General features: G+C 37.0%; 1 long non-coding RNA gene across 2 annotated transcripts; it reads left to right on the top strand.

The window, feature by feature from the left end:
* The first annotated feature begins 202 nt into the window (after window positions 1-202).
* Window positions 203-22,514, top strand: LOC117707539 (uncharacterized). Of its 2 annotated transcripts, none has more exons than XR_013110183.1 (3): window positions 203-407; window positions 8,718-9,518; window positions 14,051-22,514. It is a non-coding gene; the product is annotated as an uncharacterized LOC117707539 (long non-coding RNA). The 2 variants fall into 2 exon arrangements; XR_013110182.1 differs by having other exon boundaries at window positions 8,718-17,009; window positions 21,519-22,514.
* The last annotated feature ends 797 nt before the right edge of the window (window positions 22,515-23,311 follow it).

Here is a 23,311-nt window from a genome sequence, read left to right as displayed (position 1 = left end):
GGGGAAGGGAGCAAAGGTGTATGGAATCAGTGATTAGGGCCAAAGCTTCTTTACTTTTGGCTATTCTTCTGTCCTCTTGAACTCTGTGCTATTCTTAGGCCTAAAGCCACTGGCTTCTGGTAATTAACTCCTGCTGTTGGCAGCAGGAGATTAAGCAAAAGAGCTTAATTGTTAGGACTCTTTTCTCTCTGGCTCAAAGGTCCCTTGGTAACAAGACCAGAGGCTTGGAATTCTTTAACCTGAGAGAAAAGAAAAGAAAGAAAGAAGGAAACAAGGAAAAGAGAGAAAAATTGAAGCACACAGAAAAAAAATTCACCCAATAGGAAGCAGAAGAAACCTACACTTTCCTTTGATTTTGGTTTCCAGTATTTAGACTTTCTCTAAATATTACCTCATACAACTACCAGGTAAAACCATCACAACAGTATTGACTACATAATTTTTTAAATGCTTTTACATTTCAATAAATTCATAGTAAGTTTAAAAGAATAATTTATATTATAGATCAATAAGACTTAAGGATTCACAACAGAATTGTTTAGATGTCTTTCCATTAATACTAAAATCTCACTAAACACTCATTATCTATTACCAGCACCAGAAGTTCATTATAAGTTTAAAGCAATAATTTTTATGTCACAAGTTAGCATGGCTTTTTGTGTTTTTGTGTTTGTGTGTGTGTGTGTGTGTGTTTGGTTGGTTGGTTTTGGTTTTTTGTCAAGAGACAAATCATCTGCCTTGTGTCTTATTAGCTTTGAATTTTGTGTAGATAAAGCTAGCCAATATTATATGTTCTGTCCTTGGAACTACAATACATTTTCCATTTCCTGTTTATGACCTTTAGTTATCAGATAATGCTTTCACAGCTAACCTAGAAGAAATGCTTTTCTTGATTGTAAATTTGTCTCAAGTCTACTTTTTTTTTCTAGTACAAATTAGCCCATAATACATGAAGATTTACAGAGCTATGCATGCAGCTTTTATTCTATGAAGGGCTTCAAAATACTTGTATAAATTTAGGATTTCTATAAAAAATTATTATCAGGAATTATGAAATCATCAGTTTCTCTACACAGCATTACTAGATAAAAGTACATCTTCATGTTGATCTGTAGAAAATCTACCCAAAAAGGTGAGCTGATGCCAAGGAATCATTAGGCTCTGTAATAGTGATAGGAAACGCTTCTCAACATCAAGAACCAACCCTGTTTGAAATCTCTAAGGATCTTACATTCTTATAACTCACACATCATATTCTATGCAAAAGGGTGGGCCATCTCCAGAAAATTAACTTGCCTGGCTTTGCCTTTCCTAGATGGCTTCTGACAATTAACATCATGAGTTCTTTTGATTTTGTATTTCTGCTTTTTCCTTTTTTTCTGATATTGTTTTTGAATGTGTGTAATTGCTTTACATGATATCTTAATTTTGAGTCCTTAATCAATTATCATTATTTTATTTTCTGTCTATGACAGGGAAGGGACCTACATAGAAATCTTAAATGAAGACATGAAAATAAATAAATAACACACCAAAACAGTGCATTCTGCATGATGCTCATAGAAATTCTTAACAGTACAAGTATATGTCTCCAGGAAGAAGAAGAAGGAGAAGGAGGAGGAGGAGGAGGAGGAGGAGGAGGAGGAGGAGGAGGAGGAGGAGGAGGAGGAGGAGAGGAGGAGGAGGAGGAGGAGAAAGAGGAGGAGGAGGAGGAAAAAGAAGAAGACAGTGAAAAAAAAAGAAGAAAAAGGCAGGAAGTGAAGGGGGAGGGCGGGAGCTACTGGGGTGCTTCACTGCAAATGCTAAACAAGGATACCTCAATCTCATGTAAGGCATCATTCATAAGCCAAATTCTTTACAGCTTTTGGGAAACTAATAGTTTGTGATAAAGGTTTGTATAATTCTTATGTAAATGTTCACAAGGAATCCATACAGATTTTTGTGAATTCACCAAAAGATAAAAAATGTAACCAAATGAAAGACAAACAGAAACCACCTACATTTTCACTTTGCAAATGAATTTTGCTGTGTTTATATAGCTCTTAAAATAATTAAGTAAAAAAATAACAAATCATTGCTACACAAAATTGCACAGAATTTCCTAACAACATGAATAATTACATGTTTAAAAAATGACACAGAGCCTGTGAGTTGGTAGAGTAGGTGGAGTTCAAGACTTATAAACTGAGTTCACTCCTTGTCTCATACATGGTAGCAGAAGTGAGTGAACTTTCCGAACCTGTCCTATGAACTCCATACTTAAACTGTAGTATATGTATATATGCATACACACACACACACACTACTCCACAAATAAACATAATTAAAAACTCAAGATTTTCTTTGATTCTAGTGATACAAGTTATATAACTCTTGTATTATGTGGGGAACATAAACAGAATTCTAAACAGGTTAGTCTTCAAAATGACAATCCAGAAATCATCTAAGGAGAGAGATCTTTTCTAGCCCTATAAACATATAGCAGCTGAATTTTCCTATGCTTATGAAGGGAGCTATGGATACATGTAAAAAGAGCTGTGGTCCTCACATGTAAAGTGACTCTGGCTGACAACCTGTGAGCAGGACATCCCTGTAGTGCTACCATCTGAGGAAAGAACCCTAGTCTCAAGTGACACTACAGCATAAAGCCAGGCTAATAGCCTAATGTATGGAAAGTAGAAGATAGTAAACTTGCTTTGTTTGATATGTATAAATGCATGGTAACTCTGTACACAAAAAATGGGGCTAAGGTTTTTCTGTGTCAGAGAAGATACATCTGAGCAGAGTTTCCTCAGCCTATAGAATGCTTTGATGTCTTATTCTGTGATTTTTGACATCTTGTAAATGGCATTGATGTCAGAAAAACCTTCTAGAGAGACATTTTTATATACTGGTATGATGCTTCACTTAAATACATAACATAGATATAGCAGAGGATTGCATATATATACCCTCAGCACAGACTGCCATAGCTTATGGTAAAATACGTATTTGATAACTATATATATTTTGTTTAATGTGTCACAGTGTGACTGCATTTCTGGACCATTTGTTTAGAACCTTTTCTGTCCTGTCACAACTTCCTTTTCATTTATTTATTTAATGTTTATTTATTGTTGTCTTAACTTGTATTTTACTTTCTTTCAAATATGAAGAAAATGAAAAAAATCAGTAAAGAAATTGAGCCAATGTGTAAATTAAATATTAACATCTCATTACTTTAAAATGCAGTATGTATAGTAAAGTACATGTAACTTAAGCATATTTCACACTCAACTCTGCCAATAACATTAATGTTTGGAGACAGAGCTTAAGGGAGCTTTATGTTCCGAGAAGATGTTTTCAGTCTAGGCTCTGGATAAATTTTCTTCACTTATTTTTACTAACCATGATCAGGTTCTCCCATTTTTGGAACCCACTGGCTACCTGTTATCATTTAGCCCAAAATATATTGTTATATTAATTATAAACTGCCAGGTATTAATGTGAACATTTTAAGTAGAAGTGTTAATTTCTAAACACTGAATTTTTTTCTTTCCACATGGCTAAGGTAGTGACATTTTCATGCTATCTTACATAGAACCCCTCATCTGAAATATGGATAGACATTTTTAACTCTTAACTATTCAACATATTACATTTAAATTTAATATGAAAAATTATCTTCCTGCTTGAGTCACTTTGCCTGAACCAAAATCTGAATCAAATTTGTGTTTAGGGATCCACCCCCAGCATTCACGCCTTTCACTGAAAAACTCTTTCATCCAATTTTACTCACACATTGAGTATGAAATACAGCAAGTCTTATTTTAAAGCAAATCTGAAGCATGTACCAGTGGACTTCTTTATCAGATAAGTGAGATCTCCAAGAACATCTTTAAAAACAAAGGACACTGAGAAAAGAATGGATAATTCTGATAACAGGCACGTGAATCAACAAATGATAAAAGGGAAAAATGTAGTAGTTCATGAAGTTGAGATTACTAGTGGGCAATTGGAAAGACCAAATCACATGGGAAGTTGTAGGTTAGATGGGCATTGTAACTTTGTAGCTGTTTCTGATCACAATCTCAAACGGTTGAAATAATCAATAACAACAATCAAGGGGATATACCTGGCATTTATAAATAACAAGAACTATCAACATTCTCAGAAATAAGTTCTTAATATGTTTTTTAAAAATAAATTAATAAAATAATATCAAAACAGCATGTTTTATTTATAAGAACAAATTAAATTTCATATTAGAAACCATTTTGGTTTTAGGATAGAATTTGTTAGCTTTAAAAATACATGAAGAAAGTATCAAAAGGAAGATGTAATCATTTATTCAATTAATATTTATTAAAATCTATCCAAGAGACAGGCACACATCCAGAAACAGAGAGTTATGTGAGGAAATGCAACTGAAGTGTTCACCCATTCTTATGTATCATTAAAAAAAAAAAAAAAAAACCTGATAGTTTCCATTGCTTCACAGAGTGGGGAATTGCAAGTATTTATTGAAGAGAACCTTTTGTCTTCTCAAATGTTTTAGCTATTAGACCATCATTCTCAGCAGTGTTACACTCTCTTCATTTGAAGTCGCACATACAGTCATCAAGACAATACCCACACCCCCCCCCCAAAAGAAAGAAAACCATGAATGGAATTCATGGAATATAACCAAATTTATTCAAACAACATAGTCTAACGGTGCTGTAGATAAAACCTGATGGTAGTGAAACAGGAATGTTCTTCAGTAAGTGGAATTCAGTTGGTCTCAACAAAAGTAATTGTTCTCAGCCCAATTTGAAAGACAACAATAATAACAACAATAAGAAGAACAAAAGCAACAATAACAACCACAACAACAGCAACAACAGCAGCAGCAACAGTAATAACAACAGTAACAACCACAACAGTGGCTTAACAGCAAGAGTAACAGCAACAACAGCAGCAGCAACAAGAGCAGAATTATTATTATTATTATTTTGCTTACAATCCTTTCCAGTGAATGTTCAGACTAACTACAGTAAATGGGATATATTGAAGAATGTGTTCATGAATATTATAATAATTCAGATAAATTATTTGAAGTTAAACATTAACTTCAAATTGTAACAGAGTTAAAATTAGAGAGTTAATTGCAGCTAATGCTATTCAGAAATACAAAGATGCAAAACTATTGTTACAATTGTATAGAATATAGTGAAAAATATCAAACATGATATTATAATGATTATGGAGAACTTGGCAGAGATCACCTTTTAGATACTAAAGAATATCCAGGCTTTGTAGAGGTGAGGTAGAAAGACACCTCTTTTTCTGGTTATGGTTTATGTGATATGTGTATGTGTGGTATCTGTGTATTTGTATGCTGTGTACATCTGTATTAGTACAAAAGTGGTTTTCAGAGGTTCAGATTTGGTGTTTTCTTGATATCCACTTTACATAATATGGCAAGGTCTTTCACTTGGACCCAAAGCTCAAACATTCTGCTAGTTTGGCTTGCCATCTAGTTCCAGTAATTTTGTCTCTGTCACAGATAAGACTTACTAGGGCAGCCTAGTTTCAGATGCAGAGAGATCTCCTTAAGGACACAATATTCTACCAAAATACACACACACACACACACACACACACACACACACACACACACACACACACACATGCATTCTCACATACACATACATAAACATACACATACATATATACACACATGCAAACACACATACACATGAAAAATAAAACAAAAAGTCAATCTAGAATTTGGAAAGAGCATTTGACAAACTAGAGACGTGGATTCCATTACATGCCAGAAGCGGTTTGATTCAGCCTCAGCCATTCCTGCTATTCTAGGTATTAGAGACTGTGTTAGTGACATCATTTTCTCCATACTCCTCACTCCCACTCTTACACCTTGGTTCAGGAATAAGAAGAAAGACCAACTCTATCACACAGAGAAGATGGAAGGGCAGAGTTGTCAAGGCAGTAAACAAAATCCTTTCTTTATGGTAACATAAATTGCAGAAAGAGGAGCTTCTTGGGAGAATATAATATCAATCTAGGCTCATTTGCCTTGGCTGTTCCCACCTTTCCAGTCCTGGTGGCTGAACTAGGGGCTTTGGAGAGGTATCTTCATGGCCTTTCTTATTGATGATGTCCTCCACAACAAATTATCAAAAATGTATCATTGGTAGCACTGACAGGCACATGCACCAACATGCCCATGCATTCACAGGCACACATGCTCACATACCCATGCATTCACAGGCACACATGCTCACATACCCATGCATTCACAGGCACACATACTCACAGGCACACACACTCACAGGCACATGCACTCACAGGCACACACTCACAGGCACATGCACTCACAGGCACACACGCTCACATGCATGTGTACTCACAAGTACTTGCACACACAGACACATTTTCTAAAAGAATGCAAAAAGAAAACCCATCATGAGACTTTTATCTTATCAATATCTACTTTTTAGTAAAAGTAAATATAACATTTGGCAATACAACCTAAGTATTGGTCACTTCACATCACTCAGTCTTAAATGGATTCTGTCATTGTATGCCACAAACAGATCACATGCTTTCAATATTAATTGTTAAATTAAAATTTGTTGTGTGCAAATTAAATTGTTAAATTAATTGTTAAATTAAAATTTGTACCTTCAATATACTTTGATGAATAAACAGACTCTATAGCTAAGTATTTGAGAAAACACAAAGAATCTATTTTTCTCATGCATAATTGAGCGTGCTATAGCCTTGGAACTTAGGTCGGTTAAGTTTTTAAAAAAAAATGCACAAAATTTAAAAATAATTCCAGATTTCTACTTTATGCATACACCATAAAAATTTTACTTTTAGTAGAGTCAAGTCTTCCTGTGACATACTTCCTACAAATATTTAGACTATTAATTTTGAAGCAAAATTGTAAGAAACACTAGAACTCTATGACTCTTTTTTTTTTTTTTTTTTGATTCAAGGGGGAAAAAACATAATCACCAGGTTCATGTTTAATTTGTGTCTGATCTGTCACCATAGAGTATGCCTCACTATCACCACAAAAGCAGAAGTTATAAAGCATAAATTTCCTCAGCAGGGTGTCAGGATTCCAGAGTTAAGAGCACTGATGCAGAAGGTGAAAACTAGAAGCCTGAGTTCTGATTTCAGCTCTGCTTTCCAGCTGCGTGGACTGGTACTGAAATAACCACACTGCTTTTTCCTGCCTTTCCACAACACCAAGCAGGCTAGGAGCAACTGTCTTCCTGAGGCATCTTATGAACACTGTTTCTTTATGTTTATGGAGAAAACGCTGAGAATAATGAAGAAGGTTTCACTCATGAATGCTTGTAAAACACTCAACACATGACAGTCTCTGAATCAACACACAATAAGTCATTGCCCAGAAGGACAATGACATCAGCAACCTTTTATACCAAAGAGGGAGGGGGGATTCTAACATATTTTGTAAGTTAAAAAAAAAAAAACCTGAAATCCTTGTCCACTTTATTCAATGCTCATCTAAGTAAAACACAAGGACCGTATCGCTGTCCTTTGCCTGCTTCATAGATAAAGTAGACCTGTCTTTCTCATGGGCATTCGCCATAAGCTAAATTACTCTGATAGTCCTTCTGTTGCTTGTGTGGAGGATTGTACTGTTCTGCTCTCATTTTTCTCACAATGGTGATGGAAGAAGCAACTGATGTAACATACAGACCAGAGGACAGGGTAGATAACTGAAGGGCAAACAAGACACCAGCACACACAAAGTGTGAACTCAGAGTCACCTTACTGTGGAAATACATAAAGAATGACAAAGGAAACAATTCACATACGGAAGTTCACAAGTATTTGTGTTAATTTCCCTGTGAGTAATTTGAAGCCTATATTTACCTTTCTTCAATCATACTCCTTTATATATACATTTTACAACTAAATTGTTCTTTCTTGTCTTTACAGATATATTTTATAAAAATATATAAAGTTTAGTCTTTATGTTTTGATACATGAACTTCTTGGGAATTAATTAATCAGTTCTCATCATTACTGGAATTCTGAGGTCACACTGTATATTTCTCTGATTTATGAATATAGCAAAAAAAGATAAAGTAATATAAGGTTAAAACTCATACAAAGAGTATTATGAGTCATTGCAGACTACAAAAATAAAAAGCAGAACTAGTGCTTCAAGCTTTGTAGACTCTACAAGTGTCTGGTAAAGGGTCAAATGTATTTTTGGAAACAAATGCATCTGCCACAGTAATCCCTTGACAGTAGAAACTTTGAAAGGTTTCAGTATCCACAGAAATGATTTTAATTATAAAAGAGAAATATTGTGAGGACATGCAGAACTTTCTACTTGGAGAAGCTCAATTTTAATTTTGTACTAGTAGCAATCATTACTGAATTTAAAACTATTCTATAATGGTATAACAATTATACATAAACAAGAATATAATATTTTATAATAAAGAATACTATAAAATAATATTATTAGATTTTATCCAATATAAGTTACACATGTTTGTATTTAATTATATACCAGAAGAGAATATACATTATTTTTTCTGCTTATTTTTTTAAAAAGAACGTTTGAAAGTTTTGAACTAGACTAAAAGGGGAAAGGTTATAACAAACTTATAAAAACTTATAAAGTTTTTAAAGGTTATAACAAACTTATAAACCTAGAAAACTTATTTCTTCCTTTAAAGATACTATTCACTGGAGGATGAGCAGTTTCTTCCATATATGGCTTTGGACATGAACAAAGAGAGGCTCAAGTACAGAACACAAGAGTGAGAATCGGATGAAGATTCACAGAGAACAAAAAAAGGCATCTAAATCCAGAACAAGCTCCAATTAGTACTAACTGTATACTGTCCTTTAAAACAAAAGAAAGCAAAGCCAAGAAAGAGACAGCTGATTGCTAAGATGTGAACCTAACACAAAGACAGCAGAAGACCAGGAGACTAACCGAAACAGAAGCACCATGGAAGTTGCTGCAGGGACAAGCAGTGCACACTCATGCTCTGATTTTAACTCTAAGCTAAAAGACTATCAAGAGGATGGACATGTAAACCGATGAGAGCTGCAGGCTTCTGATGGGGTTCAGTCATTGAAGACTCTAATGAAAATACTCTTCTATTGATTTATTTTCTCTCACTTTCCTCTTACCCACCCCCACCTCCATCCCCTGCCTTACAGAGGGGGAATACCAGCCAGTTTATTGACACGGGAGCCTGAGAGAAAACAGGAAAGTGGGGTACAGTATGGTCAGAGGCAACAGCATTGGGTTGGCTTGTGATGAGCTCTGCCTGTCCTTGGCCTCACAGAGTCAAAAGCACAGACTGAGTCTTCCTTGCTACTGAAGTCTGAACAGTGGAAAATGAATATTGGGCAGGGATGGTACCTCTGCTACCTGCAGCTTTGTCTGAGGTCAAGACAGTAGGTACATGGATTTTTGGAGTTCATATTTTAATGTATTCTCAGTAACAAGCCTGGATATAAAAAAGGTAAGTGGGCTCACAAACATAAAGAATAGCAAATAGAAAGAGAGAGAGAGAGAGAGAGAGAGAGAGAGAGAGAGAGAGAGAGAGAGAGATATGAGATATGAGGGACAAGAGAAGGAAGATGAGAAAGATGAGGAAGGAAAGAGGAACAAGAGAGGAATTTTGGAAAATAAGGCAGCAGAGGAGAAGCCACATTCTGAGTAACTATTAATATAAGTAAGCACTTCTTGGCTTTGGGTAATTTTTTTCCAGAGACAATAATAGAAAACTTGAAGAGAACAGATGCTGTCCAGATTCGGTTTTGTAAAATATGAAACACAAGTGAAAATTATCTTCAGATTAAAAAAAAAAAAAAAACAGTGTGAAGACAGAAGTGTAAAAAGGCAAAATGTAAAGGATTTTCGGAAGAGATCTGAAGACTGATTATTTGGATAATAAGGAGGATCCAGAGAACTGAAGCAAAAAGAAGGCAGATCATACTTAAACAATATTTAAAAAAATGTTGATTTAGACAAAGATGAAAGTATATAGAAGAAAGAAATTAACCACCTTCCCTGCTGCCGTGTGAGACCAAATTAACAACTCCCCACATGAATTCACACCCCCTTAAACTTTGCTACTTTTCCAAACAACAAAACATTCTCCCAGGTTCCCAGGTACAAAGAACAGCTATGTCTCAGACTATAATCAACTGGCCATCTTACCTATGCCCTTAATTCTGGAAAGTGCTAGATCTCAAGGTCAGGACACAAAAGGAAATGAGGCATGACTCAAGAAGTCAACACTCAGACAAGAACTCATCTCCTTGCTCTGGAGACAGGCAGGTGTTTAAGGATTTGTAAACATTCACAAATAACCTTGTGAAGAATTTCTTTCTACAGAAACTTCCTTGGGGTGCGTGCAGAGATCAGTCACTTCACAAGACTTTTTACTTGAACATACAAGCTGTTAACTAAAATGTATTTTTAAACCAGTTTCCCTTGTAGGTAAGAACGCTGATATCATGTGCTTCTATGAAGTAGACTTAGTAGGAGCTTTTGTATTTATTCTCTTCTGGTTTCCATCTTAGAACATGCTCTGAGAGCGTAGAAATTAAGTAGTTGTTGGTGGCCACCCTTATTCTAGGCACAGCAGAGGTAAATGCTTAGACCCTGCTTTCGTGATTGCCTGTTGGAACTCTGCACTGCATGTTTATTGAATGAGATTCATAAGCCGATCCATTACTTAAAACACTTGCAGGGTCTTTGTTATTTGTGGACAGTCACACAACTAACTTACACCATGTGTGGTACATGAAAGTGGACGTTTATGTAAAAGAGGACCTAGAAATTAGAACCACCTTTATAAAGCTGGTGTCACTGTAGAGTGGATAGTTGGCTGGTCTTATGGTAATAATACATTTATTTTGCTTGACTTCTTATTTTGGGTGAAAAATCACAGACCTTCTAAGGTAGTGAAATAACTTCAGGATTTGGGGATGTTCTTGTGACTGGTGGAAATGATCCAATTTAAATGACCATTTAAAAGACCAAATTAAATAAATATTTAATTCATTTACTGTAGATATACTGGATTGAGGAAGGCATTGCACAGAATACTGGAGGATTGCAGAGGCTGTGCAAGTTTCCTTTAAAGGACAGTGTTCATATTAGCCATGAACACAGCTGGCTAATGTGTCAGTAAATAGCCAACTGCCACATTCCAAAAGCACAACCATGTCCAAGTGTTAGGTTTTTATGATAAACATAATGCATGAAATTACTTAGCCAGTATCAAATGTTATTGCTAAGTTTGTGACTTGCTTCATCATCAACAAAAATCCTTGAAAGAATCCATACAACCTGTGTGGGCAACCAGTTGAAAATAAATAGTTCCGGCACTGACACCTGCAAATGGTGTTTCAACACAAGCCATGCCATTAGGGAAACAGCAGAAAAAGACAAAGTCTCCAGCAGCTTGATTGACTGAAAAGATACTTCTCTCAACCCTTCAGATCCTAGATCTGGGATATGTGTTCTCCACAAGCACTTTGGCTGTATATAGCCATTGTGTAACTCACCTGATGTATAAATCCTGTTCCCGTGATTATCTCAAGTAAGACATTGAAGCTATGCTACTCTTCGTTGGGAATTTTGTAGTGAATACACAACCAAGTACATCCATTCTCCTCGTGGAACCATGCAGTGCAAAGACTGGATTTCCCTAACGTGAGTGTAATAGTGAATGAAACTTGACGGAAGTGAAAGTGAACTTTTTATCACAAACATTTGATATAGTAAAGTGAAAATGCAGAGACCATTTAGGCAGGCTCCATGATAAGAACCATATAAACATTAGTAAGTACAAGAAACGATGACACTTGTCCCTTCCAATGAAAGGAATGATAAGTTAAATCAGGAGACCTCTACATTCCTTCAAATTGGTTAACTTTTCAAACTTCAGGACACTAAGCTATTGAAGAATATGTAATGATCCAAGTTTCTACCTGTTGTCAATGAGATGCAAATGGAAGTAAGCACTTTGCAGAAGTTTGGCAATTAAAAATTCTTAAGTTCACAGTTAAAATAACATTGAGCAAAACTGATATTATCTACCAAAACGAATTACACAGTCAACTCAGGTTGCCTTCTTTAAATACCATAAGTTCAAAGGCTTTTAAACAAAGAAATCAATTTCAGATAGATTGGGCAGGTAGATACATGCCTGCATAGAATAGATGCAGAGTTCCTTAAGGTAACATTGATGTCGTCAATTTTATCTCAGAGAATTGCTAACCATGTATAAATGTGTGCATTTTATCGGTTATACTACACAGAGCTCTGAAAGGAAGAAACAGTCTTGACTTGACCTCAGTGTCTTTGACAAATTGTTTGAGATTTAGAACAGGCTCAATGACTCTCAGTGAATTCAGGTCAGTGTATTCAACCTGACTGACTCACAGTTCCATCCACTAACTCTAAATACATCCATCTGCCGACCCCATCAAGCCCTCATGGGTCCAAGGTGGTTACAACTCACATAAGGCTTGAATACTGGCAATGATTATTTATAGAAAATCAACCATTTTTCTTAAAACAAAGTCAAAATTAGGGATCATGTTCCTTCCACTGCAATGATTTTACTTAGTAAGCATGTACTTTGATTGTGCAGTTTGATTCCCAGATGCTACTTCAAGCATCTCATAAGCACTTGCTAGTTCAGCTCCAGGGGATCAGACATTCACTTCTGGCTTCCATGAGCAACTGGACTTACCTATACAGAGCTTCCTACCTATCACTCTAAACCAAATACACATTAAAATAAAATAAGTTAAAAACTTGTTAAGAAACATTTATGTTGTAATTTGAGCTATTATGGTAAAACATTGAATATCAAGACACAAATGTCACTAAGCAGAATGGAAACCTGGGAAGCCTGAACAGTTGAGAGGTTTCTCTGCCCACTAAAAGGCATACTATGTCACTTCCTGCTAGGTCATTCAAAATATCAGTGTGCTGAAGATGGCAAAGATATGCTTTGGACATGTCGGCATAGGGACTGGGTAGGTCAATAATTTTCTGATTGCTTTGGAATGGCTTACCTCTGTTCAATAAAAATGATAAATAGGCAGCTATCTGAGAAGTCTAATTAAAAGTAGCTTGTTTGACAATGAGTGGATGCAGGGAGGTGCATTTCAGACTCTATTCCTATTGAAGAACTATTGGAACCTAATAATTTGTGAGAGAATAAGAACTAGTCCTATATTTCTCTTTTAATTTTATTATGATTATTGTTTAATGCATGATCACTGGTAGATTGCCCATGCCCCAGTTCCCCAGTTGGTAGTCCCAAACATACATGTGTGTGTGTGTGTGTGTGTGTGTGTGTGTGTGTGTGTAATAATTATTTCATTGATAATAATAGGTAAACAAACAGCAGCAATAGTAAAGTAGCCCAGAAGGCATAAAGGTGGAAGTAAGTCACATGGAGGATTGTTTGGATGGGATTGGAAAGGGTAAGTGGGATATGGATATGATCATGTTCCATTAACTAACTCCCTTCACATAATACACACCTTCTTCATTAGCTGGTGAGAGGTAAGACCATGTGGCACCTTCTCCTGTTCCTACTCCTGCTGTAGAGATACTGCCCAGGGCCTAGTGAGATACCTCAGTGGCTAAGAGTGTGGGCTGCTCTCCCACAGGACCTGAGTACAGATTCTAGCAACCATGTCCATTAGTTCACAACTGCCTATAACTCCACTTCCAGGGGATCTAATTCCCTCTTCTGGGCTCTGAGAGCAATTGAGTTTATATGTAGATATTTCTCTCTCTCTTTCTCTCTCTCTCTCTCTCTCTCTCTCTCTCTCTCTCACACACACACACACACTTAAAAATCCTTTAAAATAAAAAACTGAAGTCTTGTGGATTAGCACAATCTAAAATCTTGTTTAACATCCCAGTTTTTCAAAATATTTTCTGTCTTAGTGGCACTGACTTCTGCCCTTTTCTTTTGCCTTTTCTAGGCTCTTAACACTTTCTGGATCTCTTTTTTAGTGCCCACATGTCCTCTTCAGAACCTTTCTGTTTTCCTTTTGTGAAGACTGTTGTGATGACCTTGTGCTCAGCAAGACAAGAATAGTAATCCATCTGTCTTAACACACATTGTTTGATGACTCCTGCAAAGAATCTTTGTTCTGCAGTGAAGCTCATTCACAAATCCTAGGAAGTAAGACATGGAAATATTCAGAGCATCTATCAGCTGAGCACACAGTATATATATGTATGTATATGTATGTATGTGTATGATGTATATGACATATATGCTTATGTGTATGTATATGATGTATGTATATGATATATATGTAGTATATGTATATAGTGTATATGTATGTATATGATGTATATGCTTATGCATATGTATATGATGTATATGTAGTATATGTATATGGTGTATATGTATACGTATGTGTATATGTATATGATGTATATGTATATGATATATATGCTTATGTGTATGTATATGATGTATATGATATATATGATGTATATGATCTATATGAATATGTATGTGTATATGTATGTCATATATATGTATATGATGTATATGATATATATGATATATATGATGTATATGTATATACAGATATATACAGATACATGTACATACATATACACATATATGTATATATATTGTTTTCTGATGCTGAATATATATGGACATACATCTACAGAGGGATGCTTGTAAAAATAGTATTAATGCACACAATAGTGACTGCAAAACAAGGTGAACCTTGTTTAAAATGACATCATCATTTGACATCTTTACTTTTAATTGGCAGGTGAAACATAGTAACTAACTCTACATGATACCTGCATCATTTATTCATTATTATTAATTAAAATTTTATAGTGTTCTGGGAAGTGTGCCTCATAGATTAAAAAAAATGATGATATATCTTTTCTTTACAGTACATGTGAGTCATACACTCCATGAAGGAATTTTCTCTCTAGTTACTCAAGAACTTGCTGATATTGGGGAAATTATATCCTTTCTTTAAAATGTCTCCTGAAATAGATTTCAGAAGACAGTGTGATTGCAGGTTTTGTTACCATTAACATGTGGGAATGGTCACTTGTACTGTGCCCTCCTCCTCCTCACCACTGCTCAGTGCCTCAATCCACAATGTTATCAGCTGTTTTCAAGGTAGAATTGCACCAGACATTCAAGTCTCAGTGACAGAGAAGTGCAGAAGCTACGGTGGAAATACAAGTTCTTATACCCAATATGTCAGGCTCTACAAATGAATGCTGTCAGAAAATATATGCAGTTAGGGATGAAGCAGCAAGACTGCAATCTACTGGGTGTGACCATGTCAGGGCTGCCATTCCAAGTGCTGGATACGTAGATCTTTTTAATGCTTGTCACATGCCTAGGAGCAGAACATTTTCTTCATTTTAAATTCATGGAAATTAAGAATTGAGGTACCACAATCACCTCTGTTAAGTGACACAACCACAAATGACACCCCTTAGTGGCTCTGGGTGCCACAATGTCAATGGGGGTGCAACCAGCTACTGTCACACAGAGGCTTCCAAAATTTGTTCTTTGTATATTTTCCTACTGGTATATGGGTTAATTTGATTAAGCCAGTTGATTCTAAGGCTGGGCCCAGCAATAATTTGAAGTGAACATCCTAAGAGCAGGGGGGTGCTCTGCTTTTGAGCCTGGAGCCAAGACATCATCCTGAGACTCCGGTAAAATCAGTTCCATCTGCTAAAATTCCTGTGTTACATTGTTTTGATCTAATTTTTTCCTTTACGTGTATTGAGCCTATTTATTTTCTGTGACAGCGGGAGTAAATGCATTACAGGACTGGGATGTAGCTCCATTGGTAGAGCACTTACCTAACAAGCAAGAATTCCCTATGTAACATAAACATTTCCTGGCTGTGCATGGCTGTGAAGGTGAAGATAAAGCATTTGGGAGGTGAAGGCAGAAGCTCAAGGCCTCCCTCAGAGTCTCATCACAGCAAGTTCAAGGCTAGTCTAGACTATGTACATGAGGTTTTGTTCCAAAAAATTAAAAGGTCACCAAAGTAATATATGTTTGCATACTAGTGTCTCCAATATCAATATATAAAAAATGAGATCTTTGATCAATTCTAGTCTGTTGAATATTCAGAGATATAGTATAGGTGAGGAGGGAGGTGTGGACTAACTTACCCTGGAAACTAGTTAGCTTGAGAAGTCTGTATTCCTAAGATAATCCCAATTCTTCAATTTTAAACTATAGTAGGACAATGGTACTTTCTATTATCACTAATGGATATACAGTGCTATGATCTGCATCTGATCTTATCATATAATAATACCCTCTTAATTTATTGAAGGTGAGAAAATTACTGCTTGGACAATCCAAGTAGTCAATGGTAGGAAAATAATTTATGCATTGCTATGAAAGTTATTGTTTTGTATTTGGACATCATTTCATCCACTTTTCTTATAGAAAATGCAAGGCTGCTTTTCAGTGTATACTTCTTAATTTACCTCTGTGGATAGAACAGTCATATTCTATTATTTAACCTTAATGATTGCTTTGAGACAAACCTTACTGAAAATAATGAAGACCACATTTTATTTTCATAGAAAGGACAAAATAAATTTACGAATGCTGTTTGTTATTCTTAGGAAGGAGTGGAAACAGCTGAAAAGATGAGTGTTATGTCTCCAAAGTCCTCCAGTAAATCATTCACAACACTGATAACATTTACATGGCTTGGCTAGTACTCAAATGTTAGGCTGTACCTGGCCTTTTATTTTTCTATAACAAAATACCCAAGATTGTATAATTTATAATAACAGTCCATTTAACTCTTATCTCCAGGTGTTGGAAAGTAAATTAGTGTGTTTCTGACCTCTAGGTGATTAGTTCACTAACCTTCTGTAGAGGGCAGTGTTAAGAAATCGTGAATGAAGGAAGGAAGGAAAGAAGGAAGGAAAGAAGGAAGGCCAGGTAACACTCACTTGTATGAAGCTTGGTTTTTGTTGTGTGTTTTTGTTTTTAACTTTATTTTATTTTCTACTCATGATCCCCTTCCCGGTTTGTCACCCCTTCCACAATTCTTCCCCCATACTCCTTCCCCTTCTCCCTTTAGCAGGTGCCCCCTCCCGGTATCCTCCCATCCTGGCCTTTCAAGTCCTCACGAGGTTAGGTGGCTCTTCCTCTTTTACTGAGGTCTGACAAGGCAGCTCAGCTAGAGGAACATATCCCACACAGAGGCAACAGCTTTTGGGATACTTCCCTCTGCAGTAGTTCAGGAACGACAGGAAGACCAAGCTGTATATCTGCTACATATGAGACAGGCTGTCTAGGTCCAGCCAATATATGTTCTTTGGTTGGTGGTTCAAGAGAGCCCAGGAGTCCAGGTTAGTTGACCCTGTTGATCTTCCTGTGGAGTTCCTATCCCATGCAAGAACTTAATCCTTCCTCCTGTTCTTCTATAAGAGCTCTTAAGCTCCAACCGCTGTGGATGTCATGTTCACACTGAGTCAGCTCCTAGGTGGAGCCTTTTAGAAAACAACATGCTCCTGCCTGCAAGCATGACATAGTATCATTAATACTGTCAGGGATTGGACCTTCCACATGGGATGGGTTTCAAGTTGGGCCGGTTATTGGTTAGCCATCCCCTCAGTCTCTGCTTCATTCCCTATGCCTACATTTCTAGTAGACAGAATAAATTTTGGGTTGAAAATTTTGTGTGTGTGTGTGGGGGGGTTGATGTCTTTATGGGTCCACTGGTGTTCCTGCTACAGAATGTGACCTCTACAGGTTCTATTCCCCCACTTCTGTGAGTCATAGGTAATGTCACTGCCATTAATTTTGGGCACCTTCCAGACCCCAGGACTCTGTCTCTTCCTGGAGATGAGCCTCATCTCTTCACCCCTGTCACATACAGATTTCCCTTTATTTTCATGGCCATCTGGCCGTCTCTCTTATCCTTCTCCACCCCTGATTCTGAACCCTCCATTCCCTTCCCCATCTCTTCCACTCAGTTCCCTCCCTCCATCTGCCTCTTGATTATTTTATTCCCCATTTTATGTGAGATTCAACCATCCTCCTTTGTGCCTCCCTTCTTGTTTAGATACTTTCAATCAGTGGAGTGTAACAAAGCACCTGTATTTTATGACTAATATCCACATATAAGTGAGTTCATTCCATGAATGTCATTTTGGGACTGGGTTACCTCATTCAGGATGACATTCTCAAGTCCTATCCATTTACAAACAAAATCCACGATGTCTTTTTTTTAATAGCTGAAAAGTATTCCATTGATCAGGTGATCACATTTTCTTCAACCATTCTTCACATGAGGGGCATATAGGTTGTTTACAGTTTCTGATTATTACAAATAAGCTGGTATGAGCATATTTGATCAAGTGTCATTGTGAGATGTTGGAGCATCTTTTGGACATATGTCCATGAGTGGTATAGCTGGGTCTTGAGATAGACCAATTTTCTGAATAAATGCCAAATTGATTTCCAAAGTGGTTGTGCAAGTCTGTACTCCCATCAGCAGTGAAGGAGTGTTCCCCTTGTTCCACATCCTCTCTTAAGAATGTCTTGCACTGTGTCTCTTGACAGTTTTTATCTTAGCCTTTTTGATGGGTATAAGATGAAACTTCAGAGTTCAAAAGGAGGCTTCTGTGATAAGGACTTGTACTCATCCAAGACTGCATTTCTTCCTGACGTAACCAAGCCTTACTCCCATCCTCTCTTTCAGTGCTAATTGGAATACCAGTGAGATAGGCATCTGTCATGGAACTCTCACTATATGCTAGTACTTCCTTGAATGCGAACTTTTAGTACGCATTTAAACCATAGTATGCTATCTCCCTCACACTTGCTCAGTCACTTAAGAATAACCACTACATTCCTCATAGCAAAAGGCAGATGACACAAAATTGCTGCTCTTAGCTTAATTGTATCCACCTTTGAACAGTGAATATCAGCAAGTGCCAATTGCTAGACTTTGAGTCTAAGCATTCACTGAAATGCATAGACTGTAGATTCCCATGCCCTAGAGGAATGACCTATCATATTTTACTATGATGATACACAGAGACCAGCAGTTTGACTTTTCTGTAGCCTTTTATTCTCACATCTATAAAATCACTGCACTCTTAGAATTCTGTCTGTAATTTTAATACCTTGGTTTCAGAAAGATATATGGTTAAAAGCACTGTACCTTTTTCTTGTAAGGATATTTTATTTCACACCAGACTTTACATGTTGGATCTGATCATTTGTTAAAAATTGCAAACCCTAACAACACAGAAAACACAGAAACAAGATTCTGAAATTTATTTGTCCATTTCTGAAAGTTTCCTCCTTTTTTTTTGAAGCTATTTTCTTTACAGAAAAAAGGCGACTAAATTCTGGTAAAGCTTATAGGAAAAGGTGACTTGGTGAGTCACTTCTTAGGTTCATGGGCTGGCAGAAAGTTCAGTAGTGGGACAACTGTCACTACGGCAGAACTGAAGTTTGTGCTTGCAGACTGTGCCACAAGTCATGGCCTTCTTTTTAGGGGAGGAGATTATTCATTCTTCGGGGTAATTTTGTTATAATGAGACTGTTCAAGTCTAGCAGTTGCTAAGAAGAAGTGAACTCTGAGGAGTAAGACAGAAATAAGGTTCTTGCTTCCCTAGGGAGATAGTGAAAGCATTAACTGCGGGTATGTGGAGCACAGCACAGAAGTATGCTACATGCTGAATGGACCTTCTTTCCTTATGGTCATGTTTTACTGGCATTATTCGTGCCTCCTGTTATTGGAAATTGTGTCCCTAGAAGGTTACTAACATGGATTTCCAAGTGCATTGCATAATCCTACAAATATGCCCTTTGTTGCATGAAACAACTTTCACAAACTCTGAGGTGTTTTCTTGCAAGCCAAGAACACATACGAAAGACACATCTACAGAGTAAACACAAGCAATAACCTTGGCTACCATTCATCAAGCCCATTTCTTGGTTTTTCTACCTTTTGCCTGAAAACTGTTTAAACAGGACAGAACATACATAGTCTATGAGAAACATCATAGTATTCTAAAATGTCTGTTTGCACACGCTAGCTTAAGTTTAGGTGTGCTACCTCACAGGGAAAAATGTTTGGTAATTTGTGTATTTTTGCAAAGTGGAAAGAACAAAGGTGTCATCACAGAGAAGGTGAAGATGCCAGTGACTGCAGTGTAGTCTTCCTTTCTGGGATCCTTGGGAAGTTAAGTATGAGAAATGCTTCATTAGCGAGTCCTGATAGTCCTTGTATTAGTTTGCAATCTTTCAATTTGCAGTTATTTGAGGATGCATCAAGTGGAATGGGCTGTATTCAGCAAGCTCTCCCTCTGTGGGTTACTTTTTGCATGGTCAAGGGCAGACTAAATGTATTCTTGGAAGGATTTCCTCTTCCAATCACCATGCCAATAATCATTTAGAATATGAGTGGAATCTTTTCATTTAGAACAGCCAGGTGGCTGAAGAGAGTCAGTTAATAAGCAATCAGCAAAATCAAAAGCAATAATGAAGCCCTTCAAGGCTCTGTTCAGCCAAGCTGACAGCCTTTGCTCTGCAAGTGAGTGTGTGGTATGCCTCACATATGAATGGTTTGCTGATGCCACATTCTGCCCTTTTTGAGTTTATTTAGCTTTGAAGTTCTCTCAGGGCCAGCAGAGATCTGACATCTGTTTGAAGACTACCTTCCAATAGACAGACTCCACTGTGCCAAAGCTGGTTTTCCACTAATGGTACGGTTTTCAGTATTGGATATCAATATCTTTTATCTACAGAAAGAAGCAAAAAAAATGTTAAATATAAAAAGTCTATTGAACTTCTTCATCTAATTTGGGCATATATATAATTAGAGTTTTGATCTCAATGCTATGTTGGAACTTGTGATGTTAGCTTACATGGTTTTTCTTCCTCATCCCAATCCACTTTGAACACAAAAAGATTATATTCTGCATTACTTTTACATAGATTGGAACATTGCTTTTTGGAGTATGTAAGTCCATATTTTTTCTTTAATTTTATTGCTTTTTTATGCTGCAAGCAATGTCAATCCAAATGAAATTCAAAGTTTAAATCAGAAAAGATTTTTTTTTGTAAGCCTAGCAACAACCTCTATTCCTGGATTGTATTTTAGATAATTTTATTTTCATTAGGCTATTATTGCATGCCAGATTGGAAGACAGTTAATACTTATGGAGGAGATGCCGGGGCCATCTGAGCAAGGTGATATCCTGAGTAGTAATGCCCACCCTCTTCTACAGATACTTATCCATCCTGCTCTCTAGGTGCCCAAAACTCATTAAAAAATAGAGAAGATCTGCATTCTCATTATGATCTTGTAACTTCAGAGTTCTACATATGTTTTGTTGATGTTATTCTAGGTCATTAGAAGCACTTAAATGGCTGCATATTTCATATGACTCGCTTATTACCATAGACTCTTGATTATGTGTATCCTAGGAATTACTGAGCACCACAACTTTCGCATTTAATCTCTGAAGATGTTCAAGGATCGAGCTACTAAAGCCACAAATGGGAGGAAGAAAGGACAGCTGAACCTGATACACAAAGCACTTCCTGACTCCCAGAAGATTTCACAGACCCCAAATCTCCACTACATTCTCCTGACATGGGTTGCTTTTTTATATTAGATCATTTCTAAACCATGCAGTACTTACTTTTGTTTTCATTACAGATAGAGAGTTCTTTATTTTGCTTTGTGTTTGGATCACACCATTTACTTTACAGCTTCTTCAAATTCAAGTATGCTCATATACAAACAATATGTTTAAATTTTTTTGTATTTAAATGAATAATGTTGACTCCATTTTACTGATATCTGATTCCTGAACTATAGAAAAATTTTAATTCAGCAACATGGCTACTCTGGCTGGAATAGAGACATGCTTTTAGAACACAGCTTTAATCCCAATGTTCATAAGGTTAGTTTATAGAAAGAAGCAGCGATAGTAACAAGTGAAGTCTAATTGAGGGAGAGAAAAAGTGACAAATCAGAGTTGTCTTTTCCACTATGTCACAAGCATTTTTGGTTGAAAGGCCCCATCAATCCCTCAGTTGTTATTCTAATATTTGATCTCAGATCTCAGGCTTCAGCTCTTTGTATGTTTGTGAGATCTGCTGATCAATCCTCTCTCTGAGGTAAACCCAGTTTTATTTTTCTCTCATGGACTCTCTGCCTTAAGTTCTTAAGGCCCGTCATTCTCCTCTTTAAAATTTGGAAGATTCGGTCACTCCCGGCCCAGAACACTGGTTCCTTCCAGTCTGGGCCAGAGCACTGAGCAGATCTTGGGTGGCAGCTCTGTCCCCAACCTCCAAGAACCCAGAGGAAGCAGGGATCCCAAGCACTCTAACTTGGACAGTGTCTTAGAAACTAGTTCTCAGATCTGAGGCCTGGATCACACCTCTGCCAGGTCTGCTGTTGTGTGGACCCCGGATTCCACCTGAGACATACTGGAAGGTCCACTCAATCCAGAGCCACAGAGGAACAAATGAACTCAGAGCTTCAGACAACATATCCTGAGATATTCTAGAGGAGACACTGCACCCAGAACAGCAGACACCTGGCTGGACTACTACCTTGGAGGCACCATATCCTGAGGCATCCTAGAGGTACCACTGTAATCAGTGCAGCTGGAAAAGATCACAGAGACATCTGGACCCCTAGGAGATCAGACACAAGCTAGATAACTAGAAAGACAGGCTTCAGTCAGAGACAGCAAGTACAGGCAGCACTAGAGTTAACCAGATGGCAAAAGGCAAGAGCAAGAACGTAAGCAACAGAAACCAAAGTTACATGGCATCATCAGAACCCAGCTCCCCCATCAGAGCAAGCCCTGAACACCCCATCACACCAGAAAAGCAGGAATCAGAATTAAAATCACTTCTCATGATGATGATAGAGGGTTTTAAGAAAGACATAAATAACACTCTCAAAGAACTTAAGGAGAGCACTGGTAGACAGATAGAAACCCTTAAAGAGGAAACACAAAAATCCCTTAAGGAATTGCAAGAAAATGCAACCAAACGGGAAAAGGAATTAAACAGAACCATGCAGGATCTAAAAATGGAAGTAGAAACAATAAAGAAATCACAAAGGGACAATACCCTGGAGATAGAAAACCTAAAAAAAAAGATCAGGAGTCATAGACACAAGTATCACCAACAGAATACAAGAGATGGAAGAGAGAATCTCATGTGCAGAAGATACCATGGAAAACATTGACACAACTGTC

Source organism: Arvicanthis niloticus, chromosome 4, assembly GCF_011762505.2.
Source record: "Arvicanthis niloticus isolate mArvNil1 chromosome 4, mArvNil1.pat.X, whole genome shotgun sequence".
In the NCBI taxonomy this organism is placed as follows: domain Eukaryota; kingdom Metazoa; phylum Chordata; class Mammalia; order Rodentia; family Muridae; genus Arvicanthis; species Arvicanthis niloticus.
The sequence above is the reverse complement of the archived record's forward strand: the minus strand, read 5'-3'. Positions and strand labels throughout refer to the sequence as shown.